The sequence below is a fragment of the Chelon labrosus genome, assembly GCF_963514085.1.
Source record: "Chelon labrosus genome assembly, chromosome: 1".
NCBI lineage: Eukaryota > Metazoa > Chordata > Actinopteri > Mugiliformes > Mugilidae > Chelon > Chelon labrosus.
In genome coordinates this window covers 36106254-36128742 of record NC_140337.1, presented here as the reverse complement: position 1 = coordinate 36128742, position 22489 = coordinate 36106254, and the positions used below count along the sequence as shown (strand labels likewise).

Sequence of the window (22489 nt, the reverse complement as noted above, 5' to 3'; positions counted from 1 at the left end):
CATGTTAATTGCTAACATTAGCGGCTAATGCTACTTTTTAGTGGCAAGAAATTGGTGGTAGCATTAGTGGCAGCATTAGCATGTTAGCGAATAGCATATTAGCAATTAGCATGTTAGCAATTAGCATGTATTTAATTTTTAGTGGCTTAAAAGACATGCTAACACTAAACCAATGTTAAAATTAGTGGCTAGCGCGTCATGTTAATTGTTACCATTAGCGGCTAATGCTACTTTTTAGTGGCAAGAAATTGGTGGTAGCATTAGTGGCAGCATTAGCATGTTAGCGAATAGCATATTAGCAATTAGCATGTTAGCAATTAGCATGTATTTAATTTTTAGTGGCTTAAAAGACATGCTAACACTAAACCAATGTTAAAATTAGTGGCTAGCGCGTCATGTTAATTGTTACCATTAGCGGCTAATGCTAATTTTTAGTGGTAGAAATTGGTGGTAGCATTAGTGGCACCATTAGCATGTTAGCGAATAGCTAGCCACTAATTTCTTGCCACTAAAAATTAAAGACATGCATTAACCTAATGCTAACATTAGGCAGCCATTTTAGTAGTTCTTAGCACTTAATTTGAATCTGCGTGTGTAAAATGACAGACAGAGAAAGCAGAGCAGCTAGCGCGTCAGTGCTAGCCACTATTTAAGCTCCCAGTGGAAAACAGGATCTGCCAAAACATTAAAACCCCCCAAACCATCCCTGTCTCCCTTGGTGCTTTCACACAGCTGCTGGGCCTCTTAGCTATTGCTCTTCTCATTGACTGAATGACAACTTCTCAGTCATGTTTGACCTTTTTTCTTTATTTTAAACACAAATTATATCTGGCTGCTTTGCTGAAACTCCTGACACAACATCCCTGACCCGTTTCCTTCATCTTATTAGGTCAGTGAATAGCTAAACTGCTAACAGACGCTAACGACTAGCCGTCCACCATAGCTCATGTATGTTAGCGAGCTAGCGGAGCTAACGGAGCTAGCTAGCCGCTACCTTAACGCCGCGGACTCAACCGCGGAGTTAGCCTCGAGCTAACCGCTAGCTAACCGCTAGCTAACCGGGATTTAACCGCAGACCCGCGGGAGTTAAACACGAATTAGCCGCGGTGGTTAGCCGTGAGCTAATGCGGAGGCTAGTGGGGTTAGCCGCCGGCTAATTCGCCGCGTTGCTCGCGGGAGCTTATCACAGTAATAATGTTGACGTTTTACAATTTAAAGGGAAGATATTTTTAAATTAAACTGTGTCAAACTGAAAAATATATTATTCCACCACATAAAGTAGGAAACATTTATGGCTTGCAACAACATTAATGACAGTATATATATATAATTGGAGTAATTTAATATATGATGTTTTTAATTAAATAAATAATGAGCTGTTGAACACTCATAAGAGTTATATTAAGTATGTTACATAACATTATTTGACAGGTCTATTTGTCTGCGTATAGTATTCCTCCAGCTGATCCAGACAGACTGCAGTGACGTCCAACGTGAGACGAAGAGCTGGACTCACAGGACAATTTGAAGGTCTTCACTTCATCGCTGATTCCTTGTTACAGCCTGGATGTGTTAAGTTTAATATTGATGTTTTTCTAACTGTAAGACTGTGCCGTGAACTGTTAAACTATTGCTCAGGCAGGAGTAATGAGTTTTATTGTTAAAATTATTATGATTAACGATCAATTATCACGATTTGCTGTTCTTTGTCTGGGGATCCTAGTGAGGACAGCCCTCTTAAAGGTGGGGGTGTGACGATCCGTCTCGCTCTCTTCCTTATTTGATGCTGGCTTTCAGGTGGAGCTGGGAGGGGTCTGCTGCCTGTACCTGTCCTTCAGTTTGTAGAAGGCGAAGCATAAAGGACGACCCTTCTCAGTGTCTCTCTCTCTCAGCCAGGCCTACTGCATCCTCCTCATCCTGTTTGGTTTGTTGTACCCTGCATGACATCAAACTCACACCCATCCTGTCAGTAGGAACCGGGCCTTAAATGACTATTTGAGTTGTGCTTTTTGTTATAGCTGCTGCTCATGGTAGTAAAGACATGCTACTTAGTAAAGACATGCTAATTGCTAACATTAGTGGCTAATGCTTTACTACCAAGAGCATCCAGCGTGCCAGCTGCTCATGGTAGTAAAGACATGCTAATTGCTAACATTAGCGGCTAATGCTTGACTGCATGTAAAGACATGCTAATTGCTAACATTTGTGGCTATTTGAGGTGTGCTTTTTCAATACAGAACCCCGGCAACAGCCCACTCGGCACTTCAAAAATTTCCGCGGGAATTTTCTAGTTATCCATTATTCTTATACAGTTGTCCCTCGCTATAACGCGGTTCACTTTTCGCGGCCTCGCGGATTTTTTTAGTGCAATTTTGCATGCTTTTTTTTTTTTTTTTTTTACAGCGCATTGTTTTCTGCGTCCTGATTGGCTAAGGGAGAGCCCGCGTGTCGTCTTCTGCGTCCTGATTGGCTAAGGGACTGTAGACCATTGTCAATCAATCTCCTCGTTCAGCTTTCCAGATTTACATATACAGTATCTTTTATCGCTGGCAGTGTGACTGAAGTGCGGTATGTTTGCAAGTTATTGAGAAAAGTGTATAAAGTGTGTAGTGAGGGGTTTTGCAACCGTAAAACATTTATAATCATTGTAAAAAAATAAAGCTGACTACTTCGCGGATTTCGCCTATCGCGGGTTATTTTTAGAACGTAACTCCCGCGATAAACGAGGGACCACTGTACCTAATACAGTATCAGTGTGTGTGTGTGTGTGTATATATATATATATATATAATATATATAGGTGTGTGTGTGTGTGTGTGTGTGTGTGTGTGTATGTATATATGTATATACAGTTGAAACCAGATGTTTACATACACTGTGTTAAAAGACACATAAACATTTTTTCCTCACTGAAGTTAAATCAGACTAAACCTCTCCTGTTTAAGGTCAGTTAAGTTTACAAACACAAAGATTACTACGTCTTTAAACAATGAAGGAAAGCCCCGATGATGATGTCATGGCTTTGGAAGCTTCTGATAGGTTAACAGACAACATTTGAGTTAATTGGAGGCACACCTGTGGATGTATTTTAAGGCTACACCTCAAACACATGGGAAAATCAAAAGAAATCAGCCAAGATGTCAGGAAAAGAATCGTGGAGCTCCACAAGTCTGGTTCATCCTTGGGTACAGTTTCCAGATGCTTGACAGTGTCATATTCATCTGTTCAAACAATTATACGCAAGTATAGACACCATGGGAATGTCCAGCCATCATACCACTCAGAAAGGAGGTGGCTTGACTCAGTTACACAAGTTCTGTCAGGAGGAATGGACCAGAATTTCAGCAGACTATTGTGAGGAGCTTGTGGAAGGATACCCAAAGCATTTGACCCAAGTCAGCTCTCTAAGAAATTCTCCCTCTTATTATTGTGGCATTTAGCAAATAGAAATAATTTTAGTAATCCTAGCTGACCTAAAACAGGAGAGGTTTAGTCTGATTTAACTTCAGACAGTAAGGAAAAAAGTTTGTCTTTTAACACAGTGTATGTAAACATCTGGTTTCAACTGTATACACACGTACGTACGTACGTACGTGTGTGTGTGTGTGTGTGTGTGTGTGTGTGTGTGTGTGTGTGTGTGTGTGTGTGAGACCACCAGTCAAAAGTTTGGACGCACGCTCATTTAATGGCTTTTCTTTATTTTCATGATTATTTATGTTGTAGATTCTCACTGAAGACATCAAAACTATGAATGAACACATGGAATTACGTAGTAAACAAAAAAGTGTGAAATAGTAATAATAATATGATTCATGTTTTAGAGTCCTCAAAGTAGCCACCCTTTGCTTTGTTGACAGCGCTGCAAACTCTTGGACTTCTCTCAATGAGCTTCATGATGTAGTCACCTGGAATGTTTTTCACTTCACAGGTGTGCCTTGTCATGGTTACTTTGTGGAATTTTTTGTCTTCTTAATGGGGTTGAGACCATCAGTCAGGTTGGTACACAGCTGACAGCCCTATTTGTCAACTGTTAGAATTCATATTATGACAAGAACCAATCAGCTAAGTAAAGAGAAACGACAGTCCATCATTACTTTAAGAACGGAAGGTCAGTCAGTCCAGAAAATTGCAAAAACTTTGAAGGTGTCCCCAAGTGCAGTTGCAAAAACTATCAAGCACTACGACAAAACTGGCTCACATGAGGACCACCCCAGGAAAGTAAGACCAAGAGTCACCTCTGCTGCTGAGGATAAGTTCATCTGAGTCACCAGCCTCAGAAATCACAAGTAAACAGCACCTCAGATTAGAGTCCAGATCAATGCCACACAGAGTTCTGGTAGCCAACACATCTCTGCATGAACTGTTCAGAGGAGACTGCGCCAATCAGACTAATGGAAATCTGTGCTTTGGTCTGATGAGTCCAAATTTGAGATCTTTGGGTCAAAACACCTTGTCTTTTCACAAATTCCACAAATGACCCCTAACAAGGCACACCTGTGAAGTGAAAACCATCTCAGGTGACTACATCATGAAGCTCACTGAGAGAAGTCCAAGGGTTTGCTGCGCTGTCAACAAAGCAAAGGGTGGCTACTTTGAGGACTCTAAAATATTAATCATATTTTTGTTCACTACATAATTCCATATGTGTTCATTCATAGTTTTGATGTCTTCAGTGAGAATCTACAACGTAAATAATCATGAAAATAAAGAAAAACCATTAAATGAGAGGGTGTGTCCTGTAGGGGATCCTGTCATCCTCTGTATCTCTACCCTTCTCTGGAAAGTAAATTTAAGAGATTGGCCTGTGGAAGAACCCTTCTAACAGACCAACCTTTACACCTGAGCCATAAAGGTGCCAAGTCCAGATGCTGGACAGACCCACGCTAAGGGCCCTTAAGGGGCCTCTCTGAATGCTGAGGATGTCAACTGAGCCAAAAAAAACAGATTTACACTTCTGCGGAATTTCACACTCTTGTTTCTCATCTAATTAGTCCTGAATCGAAAGAACATCAACACGATATCAGGAACTACAAAGAATGAGGTGAGTTGGCTCTCTTACTTCATATGAACAAAATCAAGAAGCCTTAATGTTATATTCATTATGTTTTAAATCTGTGATTCATTAATTCTTCCTTTTCAGAGACACACACATGCCAGACACTTCCTTCCTCCCCCTCTCTCAGAGTGACCAGGGGAGTGAAAACAAATAACAAGTCATGAATAACTTTCTTCCCCAGAGCAGAACTCTGATGTGTACTCCTCTGTAAAAGAACGTATACCTATAGAGTTTGATACTATGACTATCGAAACTGTAATAAACTGGTAAGTTATACAGAGGCGGTCCTGGCTAGATTTATGCCCTGGGCGAACCATCCCTTGGCACCCCCCCCCCCCAAAAAAAAGACCGCCACCAACACAACAATGTATTATATTATTTGTATTATTTTATTATATATAATCTTAGATACAAAAAGGTAACAAGAACAGAGAAAAAACAAGATAAATAAATGAAATACAGTATATAAACACCAATGTAAATTGCACAAATCCTTCATCACAGGATCTAATAACCATGCTTGAAAAATCCCTGAAGAAAGCTAAAAAAAAAAATAAAAAACTACATAAAAAAAGGTTCCTGCAGTAAACTATTTTGTATTTTACATACAAGTTTTGTTTTGCATCATCCTAATACCATCTGAGCAGTTCCAGTTATGATAACACACCAGTTTTGTACATAGAGAAAGAGCAGATAACAAATAACAAACAATAACAAAAAACAACAACAACAAAAAAAACAGCAGAATCATATGGTAATTGATGTTTTGAAAATCTCAACATCAATTGTTTTAGAGTGAAAAAGGAAAAACCACAAGCCGACAACTTCTCTTTTAAATTCAGTGCTCAGACTGTAGCAGATTTTTCAACCTGGGTTTTTTACCCTGTTTACAACTGGCATTAACATTGACAACAGGTGTGAAGTGCAATTGCCTCAATTCTAATAGTTGCTAGTTCAGCAAAACTAAAAACCAAATACAGTCGTCTTCTGTGGCTAATAGCAATATATTAGCAAGAGGCTAATAAATAGCCTGTAGCCTACTGTAACTCACGTCACTCATAGAAATCTGTATACCTTTATATTTTGCCCGTTTCTCCTCTTTTTCTTTTATTGTTTTTCTGAACTGGGCACCTGATGCTTCTTTGGTCTTTTACTTTGATCCATGATGAAGATGAAGACTCGACATCATCACCTTTTGCCAACACTGTCCGTTTGCCCGTCAATCAACCGGAGTTGACAGTGCCCTCAAGCAGCAATTCTTTCAAACATTTTCTTTCTTTTAATCATTGTTGAAATTAAAGTGCTAAACCTTAGGTATGTTATTATACTAATCGTAGCTAGTAGTTGCAATTGTAGGATGAAATTATTATTTTAGCAACCATAACCTTCTCCCATTAGCAAAATATCCTAATGAACCTGTTAGCTGTTATTAACTTACTGAGCTATTTTGGTTTTGTCATTCAGATACATCATCTTGTCATGTTGTAATGTTGAGTGTTGCCGCATAGGCAAGAACATCGCGAACAAGCCATGATAAGTGATGGAATGACTAAATTAAGTAATATGAAGTAGGGTAAGAATATCAGGTAATAAGATATCTGTAGACAAAGAACTGTAGGCATTCCCTTCTGTATCCGCGCGAAGAATTTGGACACATAAAACCAGAGGGACACACGCTCTTCTCCGCACCTTTTACTTTTAGCTCTTTACTTTTAACTTCCTTTTTACTTTCTTTCAACCTTTCTTTTTGAGTTTTTATTTTTACTTTAATTTCTTTTCTCGTCGGAACCTTTTTCCCCGACACGCAATTTTTGCGGTAAACATTAATTCTTAAAATTAAGGTAAACTTTAATTCTTAAGTTTATTCATTTTCTATTCTACACGCAGAAGTATTAATTAAGAAAGCCAACCTCGTTTATAAGTTAGCCAGCGTAGTCAGCTGGGATATTAGAGCAAGACACAATCTCTTCCATGGATCAAGTCGCCATAACAATGAGCCGGGAAGCCGTGCCGATCCGGCTTCCTTCTTCGAACACAAAGACCGTAAAGTTGCAATCAACAACGCTCTCAAGCGAAGCTGGGTGTTGGAGTTGCAGACCAAGCAACAAGCACCCGTCTACCGGCTTTGCCGTTTCGTCACCACCTTGTCACGCCGAGCATGCCGACACTTCATCGTCGCCGTCCTCTGCTGAGAAACCTCTACAAAAGTAGGCTCAATTGTTCCTTAAGATAAAGAGTTGGTGTCACTTCTTTGAAACTCCCTATTAACATCTTTTAGAGAAGCTTGATCAGATTAGGTATCCTAGCAAAGCCGGTCCCATACCGCAGTGAAGTTAGTTTTTAAGTTGGATATTCGACAGACAGTCGCTCTGGGTAAACCTCTTTTTTGCTAAAGGTACAGCGCGACTCCAAGCAAGACACTCCAACGTTTCATTTAAGTGCACCTGTACTGCAGACTATACGGTACACACACGGAGATAGAATAAGGCTACAGCGTGTATCGACTTCCGGTTTTCAAACTAAAAATGTGGGCTATTTAAAGCAGAGATACTGTGTATTTAAAGCTATTGAGAATTGGTAGTATTGGGTGAAACAAGAGGTGTTTCTCATGCAGCCAGTGAAGTAACATGATCCAACATTGATTTGGAGTCAATAGATCACATGACCTGGAAGCTATTGAGCTAAAATACTAATATTTACATATAAAAATAATAAAAAATGTTCAGAGATTTAAAATGTCAAAAAAAAGAGGTGTATCTCATGCAGGTAGTGGAGCACTATGATCCCACACTGATCTGGAGTCAGTTGATCGCGTGAACTGGAAGCTATTGAGCTAAAATGGTATTATTTACATGTAAAAATTTATAAAAAAATGTTAAGAGACTTAAAATATAAAAAACAGAGGTGTATCTCATGCAGCTAGTGGAGGTCTATGATCCCAGACTGATTTGGAGCTATTGAGGTAAAATGCTAATATTTACATATAAAAATTAATAAAAAATGTTTAGAGATTTGGGCAGCACAGTGGCGAGGTGCTTAGCACTGATGTCTCACAGCGAGAAAGTCCCGACTTATATATTGGAGAAACCAAACAACCATCCATAAACGCATGTACCAACACAGGAGGAAACGATTCAGCGGTCCACCGACACCTTAAGGTAAACATTCATTCATTCATCTTCTGTGAAGGGTCGCGGGGTCTGCTGGAGCCTATCCCAGCTGTCATCGGGCGAGAGGCGGGGTACACCCGGGACAGATCGCCAGTCTATCGCAGGGCTCAGAGAGACAGACAACCATTCACACCCACATTCACACCTACGGCCAATTTCGAATCACCAGTTAACCTAACAAGCATGTCTTAGGACAGTGGGAGCAAGCCGGAGTACCCGTAGAGAACCCTCGCAGACACAGGGCGAACATGCAAACTCCACACAGAAAGGGACCAGTCGGCCCATGGATTTGAACCCGGGACTTCCTCGCTGTGAGACATCATTGCTAACTACCTCCCCACTGTGCCGCCCAAAACATTTTTTATTTATTTTTATTAGGGCCGGGACACGATTAAAAAAAATTAATCTAATTAATTAGAGGCTTTGTAATTAATTAATCGAAATTAATCACATTTTAATCGCATATAAATATTTGACCTGAGAACAGTGAGAAGTAATTTTTTTTCATATGGATTTTTAGTATACCGTTGAATAATGACTGAATATATAAGCTTAAGCAACAAAATATTGTTTATTTTTGTTCAACCAAGTCCAACAGACCAGTGCAATTTTGCCATTAAGTGTACCAATAGCATATTTCCCATCCACGGGGCCAACCAAAGCAGTCTCATCAGCTTCTTCGTTCATGTTCACTGTGGTTTGTTGTTGTCTGAAGTAATGAACGCTAGTTGGTGCTCCAGTATAATCGGTCTGCCGAAACTCATCCAGTGAGAAACGTTCCGCGGTGCAAAAATAAGTGTGATTAAAATGCGTAAAAAATGTTTAATGCGTTATTTTTGTGTAATTAATTAATCTTAATTAACGCGTTAAATCCCGGCCCTACTTTTTATATGTAAATATTAGCACTTTACCTCAATAGCTTCCAGGTCATGTGATGAATTGACTCCAAATCAGTGTGGGATTACAGTCCTCCATGGGCTACATGAGATACAACTCTTTTATTTACATTTTAAATCTCTAAATATTTTTTATTAATTTATATATGTAAATATTAGCACTTCACCTCAATAGCTTCCAGGTCATGTGGTGAATTGACTCCAAACCAGTCTGGGATCATAGTCCTCTACTAGCTGCACGAGATACACCTCTTTTTTTTTTTTTTTTTTTACATTTTAAGTCTCTAAACATTTTTTATAAATTATTACATGTAAATAATACCATTTTAGCTCAATAGCTTCCAGTTCATGTGATCAGCTGACAGTGTGGGATCATAGTGCTCCACTACCTGCATGAGATACACCTTAAATATCTCAATGTTTTTTATAAATTTTTATTTGCAAATATTAGCATTTTGGCTCAATAGCTTCCAGGTCATGTGATCTATTGACTCCAAATCAGTGTGGGATCATAGTCCTCCACTTGCTGCATGAGATACACCTCTTTTTTTGACATTTTAATTCTCTCAATATTTTTTTTAATAATTTTTATATTTAAATGTTAGATTTTAGCTCAATAGCTTCCAGCTCATGTGATCTATTGACTCCAAATCAGTGTGGGATCATAGTCCTCCTCTAGCTGCATGAGATACACCTCTTTTTTGACATTTTAAATCTCTCAATATTTTTTTTATTAATTTGTATATGTACATATTAGCATTTTAGCGTAATTGTTTCCAGGTCATGTGATCTATTGACTCCAAATCAATATTGGATCATGTTACTACACTCTCTTGTTTTCGCCCAATACCTTCTCAATAGCTTTAAACACACAGTATCTCTGCTTTAAATATCCCACATTTTTATTTTGAAAACCGGAAGTCGATACACACTGTAAATGTCTTCTATCTTCGTGTGTTTACTGTATAGTCTGCAGTACAGGTGCACTTAAATGAAATGTTGGAGTGGCTTGCTCGGAGTCGCACTGTACCCATAGCGAAAAAGAGGTTTACCCAGAGCGAATGTCTGTCGAATATTCAACTTAAAACTAGTTTAAGACATTACACATCTCCATCTCTCACCACCGCTCAGCAAATAAGTTATTTCAGATCTCATCATATCATATTCTCTTAGTAACTCATTTATTCATAGTTGGCACTTCAATCAATAAATATTTATTCACACGAAGTTATTTGTGATGTGGTTTTACGGCAGAGGATGAATGGTACAAATTGTGGAAAAGGATTCACTTCTTCAGATATTATTTAATTTAGACTGATAAATTGATTTAAATCATGTTCTTCCTACGACAAAACGGAGGTGGTGCTCTAACGACACATTTAAAAGGTGTAAGCCCTACAGTCCAAACTTATGACTGGTGGTTTATATATAGTACATTTAAAGTACAGTACAGGTTAGAGATGACTGCACACTTCCATTGGTACGTCTGTGTATACTTTACATTTACTTCTGGTTCATTTTACTTCATCTCTCTTCACATTTCCTTTTTTTTTTTTTTATCCATGCTGTGGTTCTCCTGTCTATCAGGAGTAGGAGGAACCAGTGTCCCTTTTAATACCCATAAAGTTTTCATATTCTGATTCTTAACAGTCTCAGACACAGAGCAACCACAAACACTCAGCCTGACCACTGGTGTGATTTGATTTGACCACAAGGTGGTGCTCTAATGATGTTTTGATCACTTCATAATTGAGCAGAACACAGGACTGCCCTCTTTAACCTGCATGACATTATCAACACAAAACAAAAATAAAAGTGACACAGAGAAACGTGTTCATGCATGTTATGAAGTGTCACAAAGAGCTGCTCAGGGAGGATTGTTGGGTTTCTCCCTTTAAACTCTATGTGAAGAACTGAACGAGAGTTTAACAGAACATTTGAAAACATTTGCAGGATTGAATAGTTTCACAGTTTTTATTATATTTTATTTTATTGCAAACACTTTGTGTATCTAATGCAAAGTAAATACTAAATAAATCAAAAACTAACTGGTGATGTGTGAATGAGAATGATGGGATATATTAATATAAGGCACTATCAGCTAACATGTAGGATGGAAGATGGAGGCGGCCCAGCTGTGCTCTGATCCAGGTTAATCTGACTGTGGTTAAACATAAATGCAAATGTAACAGGAATTACAGGGATTATATATTAAATACATATAACAATAAAAATAAAAATAAAAATACAAAATTGAAAAAAAACTAAAATTGGTTGGGAAAACAAAAAAAAAATACTTTGCATGTCTGGGCTAATGAATCGATTGACTCATTTTCTTTTGATTAATCGGTTAATTGTTTTATTCCGTCTAAGGTCTCAGTAAGAGCTGACCACAGCTGAGAGAACCGGTTGAGGTTGTTGGCTCGCTGCCTGGATTCCATGGAAAACCTTCCCTACATCTAACACACCCACAAACACTCTGACAGGAGGATCGAGTGGCGGCAGCAACACAAACAGACATGAGCTCACAGGAGGGTGAACGGATGAATGGCTTCTGGAGAGATACAGCTGTGACAAGATGAACGGTGAGTGACACCTTTTTAAATAAGGCCGAGGTGTGTTTAGATTCTGACATGTCTTAGGCTGTCTCATATTTCCATGGTCTTCAGTGCAGCAGAGGTGAAACCAGTTCTACCCGCTGTTTACTGAGACATGGTCGACTGTCTCTGGTTTGGCTTAAGTCATAATTTGTTGTAACTTTTTATCTGAAAATCTGGTGAAAAGAAATGTGTCGGAGTAATGAAGGATTAAGAGTTGTGTGTGTGAGATTCAAAAGAATTGAGGAAAAACACTTGTGAAGTATACTTGTACACACTATACTTGTGTGTATGAGGGAATTCATCATCTCCTCTGACAGATGTTTGTAAAAGACGCCGCCGGCAGCATTTAGAAGAAGTTCTCTTCAGTGCCGTTGACAGGAGTCAGGATCAGGATGTCACTTCTCAAGAAGTTTCCATCAACAGCATGTGACTGTGTCTGGCAAATTCATTTAGTGAGAGTTAAAACTTTAAAGTGTAAAAAGCAACTTCCTATGGAATTTCTATGGAAAGTTATTACAATAACAACACAGAGGCTCAAAGAGACGTCCACAGAGAAAAGAAAAAAGACGAGCAGCACTGTTCGCTTCCGTTAGCCTCTCCTCTGAGGTCACACGTTAGAATAAACTATCATCCATCTATCATCCATCATTGGCCATGTCACAAACACAAACAGGCCAGGAGGTCACAGCAGTCGAGGAGTCAAGAGTTTGTGTTTGTTGGGATAAAGTTGTGTGGGAAAGTCAGAGGACACATTGTCACTAACAACCGTTTGGTTTCTCAGGTCCAAAACTTTGAATGACCATTAGTGGCTAAGCTAACAGTTCGAGCTTTGTTAGCATTAAAGCATTTTTCCTCTTGAACAAAATGTCACAGTTCAGAACAAAGACCTTAGAGTGAAAGCTAGCCATTTAGATTGCAAGCTACTTAAAGGTTGCACGCAACATGTTTCAAACCACTGATATGATAAAATTGGTTTGCACCTGTAAAAAATGCAAGATAAGATTTGTTATATACAGTATAGGTCAATGCATAGTGAAATATATTTTAGTTTCTGCAGCCAGTAGTAAACAAAGAAAAACTGTAATAATTTCACACAGCACACAAGGTAAAAAAAAAAAGTCTAAATGTATAAAAAGTAGTATATGGATAAAAACTCTTCTTCAGCCTCAGACAGTGGAAACGTCGGCCTGATGGCGCCACCCTGACCACCCTTTGAGGGCCAGGACGTCCTGCCTGGTGCAGTTTCCCATCCAGGTGGTGATAGGAACGCTTGTCAGCTGCATGCAAACATTTTGCAGAGTCACTAAATCAAAATAAAGTCATTTTAGCCCCGCCAGCTCGAAGATCAGTTCCAAAAATGACAGTTTTAAAGACCTGAACCTCATCAATTGATAAATCATTGATAAATTGATGTACGGTAACTTTTATTTATTTCTGCACACATGCAGAATTCAGCAAGAGGGAAATATCTGATGAATCTAACCCCGTGTAGCCAGGATGTGTTTGTTTTTAATATATTTATGATATCCTTGTTAACATTGTTAGCATTTAGCTGAAGAACCACTTTCCACATTACATTAATTACTCTTCAGTCTAAATGAGGGTAATCAATGGTCCAGCTGGTTCAGTTTATGATCGTACTCCAGTTTAAACCAAACATCACTGATGTAGTTTCAGCCTCAACGTTATCTTTGACATCCCCAGAGTTTGCAGCACAAACTCTGAACACAATAAACTGTTTGCACTTGAACTAATGTTAACAAACACTTACCTCCCTCCTCTGCAGCAGTTTGTTACATAAAATGTATATTAGAAAACACAGAGGGCATCTTGTATCCGATCATTTACATTTCATTAGATAAGCAGGCCGTTAATCCGTCCAGACTTTTATTCAAATGGACAGTCCAGGAAATGAAGTGTTTTTCTAACCCTGCGCTAACCCTGCGCTGTAATAAGAACAGCTTTGTTTAAAATGGACCAACTGGTTTGGTCTCATTTACATGTGGCATCCTTTCACCCAGGAAAGCATTAGCTTCCTGGTTGTCTGGTTTTTGGGCCCTCATGGCAAAAATTAACCACTGCAGCTGGTTTCAACTCATATTATTGTTCGTTGGAAAGAGTGGGAAACCAGCTTGAGGAGGAAATAAAGCAACAGTCATTATCAGAAACATCAATCTACAAAAAGCCATCTGCCTAATAGTGTGTGAGTCTCCCCTAGTGCTAGGACTCTAATTAGATGGTGCAGTTAGAGACAAGACGAAGAGGGTCTAGTGTCACCGGTGAACGGGCTGAGGGAGTTTTATAATGCTGAGGGAAACGTGGCTACATTCAATCGAGACCTGAATGTTTAAATACCAAATTAACCAGAGCATGATATTGCGTGGCATTGTGCATAGCTGAGGAACCACAACCCCAGTGACGTTGCTCCTCCTCACCGATGCTTAAGGTATGTGTTTGATTACGAGCCAAGTTAAATATCAATCTGCATCGTTCAGCTGGATCTCTACCGACCAAATAATCAGTGGTTACGACACAAGCCTGCAGAGTTGGTAACCGTAAACTTTCCTTTGTTTGAAACTAGCAGCCCTCCCAGCCAGCGATCAGTGAATGCACCAACACACTTTAGTATCCTTCTACCTGACCCTCGGCCTGTGTGTATTTATGTATGTACAGTATTTGTTTGTGTGTACTTGTGTAAATAGGTTTGTATGGATCTAAGTGCATTACATATTCTCACCTTTGTCCTACTCTGGTATTATTTTAGAATGTAGTAAAGCACTTTAGTATGAAACAGACTCACAAAATTAGAATGTGTATATAGAGATGAGTAAATAATATTTGAGTATCGTGTTCTGAGTTTTGAGTTTTGAGTTTTAAGATTTAATTGTGGCTCATAAATTGCCTGCATCATTCAGCATATTAAGTTGTGAGTCTGTGTATGGTCTGAGGTGTCTGTTTGTTTTGTAGATTGCCTGCTGGCTGCTCCCACCACGGTCAGCAACAACACGACGACCCAGGAGTCGCTGATAAAGTGTGTTCATAACGACGATGCGTTCAAGTACATCGCCTACATCGTCACCTACCTGCTGGTCTTTCCTCTGGCCTTTCTCGGCAACTTCGGAGCGCTCCTCGTCTTTTTCCTGCAGAGGAACCGCAGGTCTGGACATGCAAACACACAAACACTCACGTCCACGTCTGGAGGAGCTCTTGTTCTTCTCCCACTTTTATCTTTAGTGCTTCACGACAGAAACATGTAAACATACATCTCTGTTGTTCTGAGCTCCGCCCTTTCACTTCTGCTAATCTTTGTGATGTCTTTCAGTCAGAGCAACATGTTTACACAGAAACTGAAATCCAAACTTTGAAACCTTGTCCTCATTAAATATCTGCTACATCGCCAATAAGATTGCGGACACCAAATTGTATCTGACTGCAGGACTTCCTGTCCATTGAGACACAAGAGCATTAGTGTTTGGGGGTAAATCATGTTTTATAGGCGAAGCTCCAGTCCCGAAAGTATTTGATTAGACCCGTCTTCTACCGGTCTGGGTCTCGGGGGCAGCAGCCCCAGCAGAGATGTTCAGACAGCCCTCTCCCCAGCCACTTCAGCCAGCTCCTCCGGAGGAGACCATACGAGATATATAATCCCTCCATCGTGTCCTGGGGCTGCTCCAAGGTCTCCTTCCGGTGTGACCTCTCCCGGGAGACATCCAGGAGGCATCCTTACCAGACGCCCTAGCCACCTCAACTGACTCCTCTCGACGTGGAGGAGCAGCAGTTCTACTCTGAGCTCCTCCCTTATGTCCGAGCTCCTTACCCTATCTCTAAGGCTGAGCCCAAGTGCTGATTCTCATCAAAGCTGCTTCACACTAGGTCATTCTTCAATGAAGGTAGAAGGACCACCTCAACTGCAAAAAGCAGGGATGAGATCCTCCGATCACCGAACAGACACCTTCCCCGACCCGGCTGCGCCTAGAAATTCTGTTCATTAAAGTTATGAACAGAACCGGTGACACAGGGCAGACCTGGTGGGGTCTAACCCTCACCAGGAAGGGGTCCGACTGACTACCTGCTACATGGACCAAACTCCTTTGGTACAGAGATTGAATGACCCTTAGCAAGGGACCCCAGCCCCAGGCCTGGTGGTAACCCAGGTGCATGGACTCCTGATGTTGTTCTGCATCAAGGGTCTTCTGAATCGTTCTTTGTCTGGCCCTTCACCTAGGATCAATCTGCCTTGGGAGACCCTACCAGGGGCAAAAAGCCCCAGACAGCATAGCCCCTAGGATCCTTAGGGCACTCAATCTCCTCCACCACAGTAATGTGATGGTTCAAGGAGGAGTGTAAAAACATTAAAAAATCTAAAATCATCTCTTTCTGTTTTCACCTGATGCAATAATCACCGACCTGTCTTTGTTTGTAGTCGAAGGCCGTGTGATAAACACCTTTATGTTTGCAGGGAAGTTTATTTGTGTCACTATTTTTCTGATTTAATATGTTGGTTGAAACTCGTCTGATTCTTATTTATACATATCTGGGTGGTGCCGCCTGAGTCTGTGTTATTGAACAATGGATTGAAGAAATACCTGTTGATTGTGGTCATGTCAAGCTGTGTCAGCTAATTTTCCTTTCCAATGCAGAAGAATGTCACACAGCAACTTTTACTATTCAGCGGGACTTCCAGTAGTTTTCTCTACGGCACAAACGGATCCAGGTTTAATTTAATCTGCAGAAAAATACCTCACATTAAAAAATGTGATTGGAGCCACCTGGCCGCTCTGACACTGCTGCCTGTGGATTATTTTACGAGCCTCATTTGTTTAACGTGCAGAATTCAAATCAGGAACATGATTAACGGCATGCTCCATGCAAACTTTATTTTACAAGACGACGACACCAGAATACTGTGGATATGTGTGCAGGCGTGTCCACACAACATGATGGCTGAAAGAAACATTCAAAGCCAGGACAAAACCTTTTTTATTACTGGATGTTAGATAAAGAACCCCGTTTTTATTAATTAAATTTTATTTGTTTTACTTTCAAAGTTCATTACATTAATTCCGTCTCCTCCTACAGAAGCTCCGCCTCCAAGGTGGTCATGATAAACCTCGCCATATCAGACGGTGGCTTCTCCCTCACCCTCCCCCTGCGGCTGGCTTACTATTTTAGGGACGGGATGTGGCCCTTTCCTGATTGGCTGTGTCGACTGTGTGTCTACGGTTTCTACGTCAACCTGTACACCAGGTAACAAACAAACACACATTTCTAATAACATTCTAACATTTAATATAACATTTTAAGATTGACTTGATTTATGTCCCCATAAAGTGTCGGGTCCCCATAACGCATGAATATGTTCCTTACTACTTCCCTTCCTTCCTTCCTCAGCATCCTCTTCCTCACTCTACTGAGCGTACTCCGCTGGATGGCCGTGAACAAACCCCTTGACCACCGGACTCTGGCTACGCCCACTCGCGCCTTATTGGCCTGTCTGGGAGTCTGGCTGTTTGTGTTTGCGTCCTCTGCCCCCTTCCTGTTCGATGGGATCTCGTACAGGTGGAAGATCTTTACTTTAACAGAATTATGTCTTTTTATAACCGTTTTACTCATTTTAACTTACGCCGCGCTTATTTATTTTTCTGCCAAACATCCTTTTATTTTATAACTTTATTTCTGTACTGTACATACTGTCTGTACATTTCTGTAAATGCAGCTATAATAATCTACTAGTTTCAATCAGCGTTCAGCGAAGGGAGAGTTTTTCCCTCACAGTGAACTTAGTCAAACCAGTTTTTATGATTTCTGCTTCATGTCATGCCTCCATCAGGACACGGTTGACATTTCTTGACAGGTTCATATGTTTGTTTCTCTCTCAGGGATGGACAACCTCGTTGCTTCGAGCCGTCCACCCGACCTCTTGGTCTCGTGTCTTGATCCTGAACTACGTGGCGTTGCTTTTCGGCTTCGTGCTTCCGTTCCTCACCATCGTCATCTGCTACAGCCGACTCGTCGAGCGCCTGATGTCCGGCCCTGACCGCCACGGCACCGGCTCGTCCAGCAAAAGTCGCATCCACGACCGAGCCCGCTCGGTGCACCTGGTCACCATGGTGACGGCGACCTTCTTGCTCTGCTTCCTGCCCTACCACGTGATCCGCTCGCTGCACCTGCATGCCATGTGCAGCGGCTGGAGGTGCAGCATCACGCGGCAGCTGCAGCGGGCGGTGGTGGTGACGCTGTGTCTGGCGGCGTCCAACAGCATGATCAACCCTCTGCTGTACTACTACTCCACCAGGACGTTCAGAGACAACATGAAGGACGCTCGCTCCTCGCTGCGCTCCAGTCTCGGGAACTCCTTCAGGTCAGGACGGATGAGAAAGGGGAGCACCCCCATGCAGGCTGAGACTGTGCAGCTTCCTTCTTGTTGAACATCTCCTGCTTCAGCACAACTAGTGATGCCGCTGCTCAACTTTATTTATTTCACTTAGGGCATTTGAATCAGTCTCACGTTTCCAGTGCAATCATGAGAAGAAACTGTTGAACGTTCAGGACTGAAATCAGTGGAAGCTTTGCAGACAGAGGTTGTTCAGGAGGAGGAGGAGGGAGGAGGGCTGAGGTGTCCTTCTAGCTTAAGCTCATAGTTTGGGCTGGTGACCATCCCTTAATCATGCTGCTATAGGTCCAGGCTGCTGGGGGACCTCCCATGATGCACTGGGCACATGCACATACCTTCTTCTCTCTCTCACTACCCAAGCATCCATCTGCTCCTCCTACCTTCATGTCCTTACCTCCATGTCCCTCTCTTTGTCTCTTTTTGTATGTCTCTGGCCTGGAGCTGCATGTTTCAGATCTGGTCCCACCAACCTGCCGATGATACCTCACGCATTCATAAACTGGGTCTCTTCCTCCTCCTCCTCCTCCTCCTCCCTCTCTTCTGTCTCCATCCTCTGGCCTCGGTCCGATGGGTTCAGCTCAAAGTTTCTTCAGAAGGTTTTTTTTTTGTCAGTGACTCTGAGGATATGTAAAGAAAATGTAAATTAACTCATTAACCAGATCCAGAGTGGTTTTATTTCACGGGGGGCGTCAGTCTGTGTGACATTTAACCTCAATGAACAAGGGAGGAGAGTGTTCATGTGGATTTCACTCCACATGAACACACTCCAGCAGAGTGACAGCGCCCCCCACTGGCGTTGGACTTAAAGACAAGCCATGAGAGCCGTCTCAAGTTAAACTAGGTCTGGTTCTATTCAAGATGTTTCTCCACGGCAACATGTCCACATTTTTATTAAATACGCTACGTAAGGAGTTCATTGGTACATTTATTTGACATTAAGCTGAACTGTAAATAAGGCTGGTTTACAACATTTTGTCATTTTCACTTTAAATACGTTGCACTGACTGTTTCTTTGTGGTTGTGTCACCGTGTCCAGAGTTTCCATCTTCTTTCCATGTCAGGCCACAGTTGTGATGAAGATGGAGCTGAGCTTTATTTTTATTTGTTGTTATTATCTCGTTAGGTCGGTCAGCTGAGTTAAGATGTTGTTCTGTTAGCTGAAGGTTTAGAGGAGAGTTCGTTCTATCTGACCTGACCCCGTTACCTCCTGAGTTTGTTGGTTGATTCATTTGAACATGTCGTGTCCGTTTGTCTTTGACAGTGTAAACGTTTCTATGTAATGTTATTTTCCTTTTTTTTTGTGATGCAGACATTCAGGACAGGACATTCACTGTAATATGTGATGTTTGATATACAAATATTAATTATAAAATATCTTATTCATTAAACAGTCAAACCTCTCCTGGTCATACTGTGGACACTACAGGCTGCAGGACAGACAAACAAATAATTATCAGCCCTCATCTCATCAGTAACAGCTACTGGAGCTGAATCAGAATAAACTCATCTAATAAACATTTAACAAACTGTTTCTGTGTTTAAATCTGTTTTCATTCATTGTCTGTTGACTCAGCAGCTAGATGTGGACAGAGTTACAGCAGCTGGTGCATTGCAGTGTCTTGTAAATAACTTTTAGAGCATATAAAAGCCACAACATTATGACCACATAATGTGAATACATTGACTTCAGTCCAGTGTTCTGCTGGGAAACTTTTGGACCTGGCATTCATTGGTGTGGATGTTACTTAAACATGTACCACCCACCTAGACCAGACCAGGCACCCCCACCCCATAGCAATGACACTCCTTGATGGCAGCAGCCATCCCCAGCAGGATGCAGCCTGACACAGGCACACACACAAAAACACTTTAGGAACAACTAAAAAAAAACATGAAGAACAGCACAAGGTGTTGACCTGGCCTCCAGATTCACTAGATCCCAAACTGATCAAGTATCTGTGGACCTTCAAACATAAACAGCCTTCTAAGGGGACAGTCAGGGGCCCTGGTGTCGGGGGCTGTAATGAGCCGTCGTGTCCAGCAGAGGGAGCAGCAGCTCTGTCTGGACCCTCATACCCCGCGACCTCCGACCCCAGAGCTCCACCTCACAGTTGATTACGTCACAGGAGGAAACACGGCCTTTCCTGGGGAAGCGGTGTGGACCAATCAGGATTCAGCTGAGCTGTGAATCAGCAGGAGGTCAAAGGTCAGACGTGGCAATCATCAACAAGGAGGCAGAAACTGAAACTCATTTTAACAGCTTTATCCACAGTGTGTGTGTGTGTGTGTGTGTGTGTGTGAGTGTGTGTGCTTCCTGACTCCCAGGTGTTTCCTGACCCCACCCTCCCTTGTTCCATACACACGGTGTGTATTGCTGTTCTTGTGAGGACCCTGAGTGACTTAATTTAACCTCACGAAGAAAAATGCACAAAAGAAAAGTTTGTTTTATTTAGATTTATTCTTCTCTCTGACGTTCACACCGAGTTTAAACGTGTCTTATGAGGACGTGTCTGTCAAACAAACCCCAGGCACAGAGGAGATGATAGATTTAGACTCTGAGTCCTGCAGCGAATCCTCCTTCGTGAAGATTATCTGACTACCATCATAAATCACCTGCTGACAGAGCGACAGTTTAACCTTATAATTACAACACTCTCGGTCTCAGAGGCCCTGAAGTGACTCTGAGACGTCCCTGGTCTTGGAGGAAGTCCCTCAGTTTGGATCACACCAGCTGATGGACCCTCTAAGCCAGGTCCTTTAAACCAAACGGACTGCTCCTTTAAAAGCTGCCCCTCTGCTTTTATTGGGGCTAAGGGTGGGGGCATGGAGTCAAAGATCGTCTCCTTTAGATGAGATGAGCCACTACATCAGCATTTCAGTTGGAGGGATATCATGAGTCATCAGCTTAATTAATGAGAGTAATATTAGTCTAGATAACTGAAACATCTCAGTATTGTTAATAAAACATTAATCACATATTCCATTATAAAAGGCAAAAAATATATCAATTTAGTTTACTGTCAAAAAATATATTCCTTGAGTTACTGAAGGTGTTTAGCCTAGCTTAGCATTAAGACTAATTGCTGCATCTTCAACATTAAAATCCTTCCAGACGGAACAAATGAGATTTATTAGAGTATGTCTCACTACTGTCTCTTTATGAACTGGTTTTATTTATCTGCGCATATAAACACATGTTCCTGACAACATGAGAAACTCTTGAATCTGAATCTGAATTCTGTTTATTGTCACATACGTTCACATATATGAGGAATTTGTTGTGGTGGTTAGAACCAGACACATCTGGATATTTATATATATATATATATATACACTGTCTGGCCAAAAAACAAGTTGCCACCAAAAAAATAAAAAGGTCACCCACTCTAATATTTGGTTGGACCTCCTTTATCTCTGATTCCAGCTCATTCTCTGTATCATTGTTTCTATAATCTTCTCCAATGTCACCAGATTTATTTCCATCCAGTGTTTCATTCATTTTCCACCAAGATCTTGTATTGATGATGGGAGAGTCTGACCACTGCACAAAGCCTCCTCCAGCACATCCCAAAGATTCTCAATGGGGTTCAGGTCTGGACTCTGTGGTGGTCAATCCATGTGTGAACATGATGTCTCATGCTCCCTGAACCACTCTTTCACAATCTGAGCCCCATGAATCCTGGCATTGTCATCTTGGAATATGATCCATTGATGGAATAACCTGGTCATTCAGTATATTCAGGTAGTCAGCTGACCTCATTCTTTGGACACATAATGTTGCTGAACCTAGACCTGAGCAACTGCAGCAACCCCAGATCATAGCACTGCCCCCACAGGCTTGTACAGTAGACACTAGGCATGATGGGTGCATCACTTCATCTGCCTCTCTTCTTACCCTGATGCTTCTCCACTATCCTTCCAGTTTTTAATAATGCCTTGGACAGTTCTTAACCCAGTTTTAGTAGTTTCTACAATCTCCTTAGATGTTTTCTCTGCTTGATGCATGCCAATGATTTGACCCTTCTCAAACAGACGACCACAGGATGTGTCTTTAGACATGGTTGTTGAAGAAATGAGAAGCTACTCATTGCATCAGTTGGGCTTAAATAACTTGTACGAGCTGAAAGATAATCACCCATGCAGTAATTATCCAATAGGAGGTGAATACCTGTTTGCTTAGTTAAATCCAGGTGGAGACTTTTGTTTTGGCCGTGCAGTGTATGTATATACTTCAAATAGTTGTCCACCGTCCAAAGACATGCTGGTTAGGTTCATTGGTGATTCTAAATTGGCCGTAGGTGTGAGTGTCTCTCTGTGTTAGTCCTGTGATAGACTGGAGACCTGTCCAGGGTGGAACCCCCCCCCCCCCCCCC

The 22489-nt window shown here is 41.3% G+C and overlaps 1 protein-coding gene and 1 pseudogene across 2 annotated transcripts in view; both read left to right on the top strand.

The window, feature by feature from the left end:
• The window catches only part of LOC311492916 (uncharacterized protein), a gene marked incomplete at both ends in the record, with an annotated part of 225698 nt that overhangs the window by 105160 nt on the left and 98049 nt on the right, over positions 1-22489 (top strand). The gene's annotated exons all lie outside the window — the stretch shown is intronic.
• On the top strand, positions 11644-19597 carry LOC311493336 (cysteinyl leukotriene receptor 1-like; annotated as a pseudogene). The gene is made up of 5 exons (XR_014699901.1): positions 11644-11707; positions 14690-14879; positions 16802-16969; positions 17114-17281; positions 17602-19597. The product of XR_014699901.1 is annotated as a cysteinyl leukotriene receptor 1-like (transcript).